Source organism: Frankliniella occidentalis, unplaced genomic scaffold, assembly GCF_000697945.3.
Source record: "Frankliniella occidentalis isolate FOCC.00 unplaced genomic scaffold, Focc_3.1 Scaffold1, whole genome shotgun sequence".
In the NCBI taxonomy this organism is placed as follows: domain Eukaryota; kingdom Metazoa; phylum Arthropoda; class Insecta; order Thysanoptera; family Thripidae; genus Frankliniella; species Frankliniella occidentalis.
In genome coordinates, this window is record NW_026267131.1 from 1496157 (window position 1) to 1501249 (window position 5093).

At 50.9% G+C, this 5093-nt stretch overlaps 1 protein-coding gene across 7 annotated transcripts in view; it reads right to left on the minus strand.

The window, feature by feature from the left end:
* Positions 1-5093, minus strand: part of LOC113213447 (gonadotropin-releasing hormone II receptor-like) — a 113795-nt gene that overhangs the window by 82772 nt on the left and 25930 nt on the right. The window lies entirely within an intron of this gene.

Sequence of the window (5093 nt, forward strand, 5' to 3'; positions counted from 1 at the left end):
TCCTCCCCCTCCCCCACGCTTCCGTTCCCCTCGTTGGCCTCCCTGATTGGGTTAAGGCATCCTGATGCCACTTTAATGGAATTACTCTGGTTCGGACAGCGGAGGTGCGCGCGAGAACACTGCGGAAAATTATTGGCGGACGGGTCGGCCACCGCTTGCGCCCTTTAGAGAAACCATTTTTAGAATGACCCCTCTGTGCCCTCTGCGACCCCTATAACAAGGGTGTGTATTATTGAATTATTGTTCTTTCTTTTGTTGTTGTTACAGGTAAATACAGTCGGATGTCGTTATCTGAGGTGAGCTTAAACCGCTACGGTATACCATCGGCCCTTCGATAAAGCCTAAACTTCTTCAATAAAAGTAGTGTTTTATAATTATTAAAAAAAGAGGACCGTCTACATGGAGAAAACTGTTTGGTTCGAAGTACTGCGATGCGTACACGTGCTGCAGGCAAATTTTTTCACGTTATTCGAAATAATCCACTAGAATGGGGTCCTTGCCGTCCAGGCTCAACGTTGGACGTGATTTACCTTTTTTTTGGTTAAAAATTAAGTTTGTTTTTTGTGTGTATTTTTTTTTTTTTTTTTTTTTGTTTCGCTGGCGTCGGGAACACGAGCGGATTACCCGGCCGGCCTGCCGGCAGCCAGCGGCGGGCAGCCCATGCATGCTAAAGCTCCGGTGCCCGCCCAGCCCCGCCCCGCCACCCCAGAGGAGGGTATAGAGCGCCTTCGAAAAAAATAAAATACACCAACTGGCTTCACTGGCGTCATTTCCACGGAGAGAGAGAAGGGGGCACCGTCCATCAGAAGCCGAGCCCAGAGGCCAGCCCCAGTCTATTGCGGGGCGTAGAATTGGCTCAGAACTCCTCCTAGGGGTCGCCTGGAGAAACTGTCTTTCTGGGGAACTACTGACGAAATGCATGGCATTCTGTCTCCAAGGCCGACAGTCATGGTAAAATAACAGGTTGGGAGATCCTTTAAAATACGGGGGGACGGAAGTAGACTTGTTTCGGCACAACACCCGTTACGCAAATCGCACGTGTCTACTCGCTCCGCGGCCGAGGGGCCATGGCGCCTGTACAAGGAACCATGAGGAGTTGATAGCCTAGTGATCTGTACCATTTTTCTCTTCCGAAACTGAAAAAGTTCTATTTAAGAAATATTTATAAATCACACACGAAGCCATTTTACTTCCAGTGTATTCTCGGTGGCATAATCAGGGGTTTGCAGAGCCGACCCGAAGCAGCTTTTCAGCAATTAAGGGTGTTGGTAATTATTTCTCTGAGCAGACGAGAGAATGCGCGGGGGAGAGGGGGTGTAGAGAAGAGGGCGTTTGGAGAAAAACGGGGGTAGGGAGGGGAAGGCAAGGCACACTGGCGACACTGTAAAGTGACCAAAAACTATTTTGACAAAACATTAATCATTGTCTATTGGACGCATAAGTCCGACTGTTGTCACATGTGTGGTGACTTCTTTGTTGCTTTGTGACAAGTTGGGATCATCCAGAAAGTACGTCCAACATTCGCCGTCGAACCTACCTAGTTCAGCCCCCGCAAGCTCTCATAGCGCCTGGCAGGCACGCAATATCTCGCCTGCAGTGCATGCGTGTACTACGGTTTGGCGTACCCTGCGTCTCGCAGGGGCCTAGCATCCGTAATTTTCCTAATGAATCTGAGGAAAACAGACGTACTTTCTGGACGATCCCTTATTCGTCACTGAGGAATAAACACTCATCTCGGGGTAGTGTGTTTGGTCACAAGATTGAATACTTCACTGCAAAAAAAATATAACAGGAAAAATGACAGCATCAACCGCTAATTATTTTTCAGCAACGTCTGTTATTCGAATGACAGTATTGCTGTAGTTTCAATGGTTAAAATTTGGTACGGAGAGCAATGTACAGGACCAGGACCACCATACAAGCAAAACCGGACAGAACTGTTTACAGTGGAGCCGTATTCGTACACTGTACCATGTTAAACCTGGGCTTTCCTGTGCAACAGCGACACTGTACTTCGCGCTCTGTACCCTAGGTAGTGACAATAGTAGCATCTACAGTAACGCCGTAGATCGTTCCGTATTGGAATCTAATTTTTTACAGTGATTGTTGCGATAGTGTTGTGCGAATGTTCGAAATCGAATCGAATCGAATCGGGCTCGATTCGATTCGAGTCGAAGCCGAATCACAACGATTCGACCCCGAAAGGTTCGAAATTTCGAATCGGTCACGATTCACCACCGAATCTTGCCGGTTAAGTATGCACCTTTCATAAAGGGCGCACGAGCCGCGTGAGAGTGCCCTGGCAATGAGACGTAAGATTTTCATGCGAAGCTCTGCATACGAAGCACAGACACGACGGTCATTATTTTTTCATCGCGATACTTAAAGAAAGGGGGGGGGGCAAATTTGATTCGATCCGATTCGTTCGCGAATTTAGAAAGATTCGATTCGATTCGAATTTTTTTGACCAGATTCGATTCGATTCGAAGAAAATTTGAAGAGATTCGATTCGATTCTGACCAAAAAACCCGATTCGCACAGCACTATGTTGCGTTGTGCAAAACTGGGTTCAGATACAGTATCGTAACAAGAAGAACACTTTCAGTAACGAGCTGGTTGTCGCCTGCCATGTATTCAGGGAATTGTGTCTACATTATGCATAGAAGAGATGTGTCCATGCACGCAAGTACAGCCCCAGGGTAAGTTAAGTGTCTAAGTGTGCCCTGGAAAAACAAAGGTGCTATCTAATGCCTTTTTACAGGCTTTAGTGAATTAGTGCCTTTGCAAAGGCGCGACTGGCCCCTAAAGGCGCTAATTTTTGCAAATTTAGTGCCTTTAAAAATTCACTAGTGCAGTAGCCTATATAGCAGGTGTTATATAGCACCTTTGTTTTTCCAGTGTATAGTTGGGCATGTAGTACTACGGACTCCTGCGTAACATGAGCATGTACACACTATGTCCCGAATACTAGATCATCTACACACTATCTCCTCCTGAATACATGTTAACAGTTGAAGTGCTAGGGTGCGGGGTTCCACAGTGGGTCTCTCGAGAGGCGCGGTACAGGATGAGAAGGGGGCTATGGTATCGTTTACTCAGACCCAGACAGCCGTGGGGGCGCGCTGTAAAACTGCCTAATTAGGATGACAAACGCGACCAGGGGGTTAGGGGCGAAGCGAGGCGGGGGGGAGGGGGGGGGGTAGAATAAGACGAGAAAAATAATGCGTCGTGTCGACAAATAGTCGTTTGCTAACGACCACCACACCGCGGCCGAGCCGAGCGCTGGGTGCGCAGCGCAGCAGAGAGAGATTCCATCTGCAAACTCGGCCGCCATCGCCTCGTGCGATCAGCAAGGGCAGGTGGCGCTGCGCTGCGGCGTCTCGCCTCTCTGCGCGTGCGGCTGCCGGCCCGGCGGCCCGGCTTGGCCCGACCCGTTCCGACCCAGAGGCGCTGGTGGCGCTCGTTAGCCGACCCCCCGACCACGAGGGGACGCCGGGTAGGATACCCATCAGCAACAGGGGCTGCGCCGTAATGTCCGCCGGAATACGGAGAGACAGTTCAAGGAATAATCGCACCCCGAACGAGGCCTCCTGGTTAAACAAACGTCTATAGATTTTCGACACCACCAAAAACCGAGGTTTTGGACCAAGTACATACTCAGTCCTTGATTTTTCAACTTCATACTTCTTGAATCAAGACATATGTTTTTGAAAGGGGGACTCATCTTCTTTAAAAAACAAAGAGGACAAAAAGCACGTCAGAAACGATAGGATGTCAAAACGTTGTCGTTGATATATGATTTTTACGTGTGAGATTTGCGGGATAACGGAAACGATTTCGTTCAAATTTCTTTTATAAAACCGTATCAAAACAGCTCCGAATTTCTGGCGGTGAACTAAGAAAAGTCTCTCCCCCTCCCCCCCTTTTCCAGCTTAACGTGGCGTGTGTGGTATCAGCATCCTCAGCAGCCGCTTGCGTAGCTCGCACCACTCCCCACCGCCACCTGCTCCTTGACGCTCCATATTTCATGCGCCACCTGACCGCGCGCCCCTACATCACGCGCATCGCCGACCTGGACCAATTTTGAACGGTCCCGCCAAAACTCTCCCGCGCACCGCCGAGCGGCTCGGGTATAGACGGCAAAAGTCACGCGCCGTGTTGGGGGGCCGTCCGGTCGGCGGACTAAGGTCAGCTGAGGTCCCGGGGCCAGCGGCCAGCCGGCCAGCCCCGCCAGCCGAGCCCCACCAGCCCCACTAGCCCCGCCAGCCCCGCCAGCCCTGCCAGCCCCAATAGGCCCGCCACCCTGACTCCGACAATAAGTATGAGGAATCGAGCTTGCAGGGATGATTTAGAGGCAAGCTATCGCCTTGCTATCGGCCTCGTCCAGCAGCAGCAGCAGCAGCAGCAGCAGCAGCAGCCAACAGCAGCAGTAGCAGCAGCAGCAGGAGCAGCAGCTAAGAGGCCCGCAGCGCCGACTTCCTCGGCGTCGGCCACGAGGCGGGCATGAGCCCAGCAGCCCGGCCCACAGGGACGCGGCGCAGCGTAGCGCGGCCATATCACATGGACATTAAAATATTTCAAATAAATGAGCAAGCGCTTATCCGCGTGCTTGGCGATAGCTCGGCCGACACACGCATGGATCGTCTACGCGCTGACCCTGACGGGCGAATATCGCCACTTCCCTTACTTTCTGTGTAATGTGCACACAATTTACACATTCGAGTTACCGGAGTTACCGGAGTAAGGCGAATCGCACCACGCTCAGCCTCGGCAAAGAGCTCGATGGTATGGTTATGTCCGGACCGGTCGCAATATCCTCTCTTCCCTTTCCGTCCATGCGCACGGTAAAAATGACATCTTGGATTTCAAGCGATCTACTTGGCTTTCAAGACAGTTTTCAAGGAATCTACTTGAATTCCAAGATGTTCTTTTTACCGTGCGCGGCTTGTTCGCGGCTTTCGTACAACGACGTCGCGCCTCACAACCGCGATTCCTATATACGATTCTAAAGCAGCTTATCATAGATAAAGTGAATGCAGCATCTCTCGCTCACCGACCCGTATGTGGGGAGAGCAGGGTGGGGGAGAGGGGAG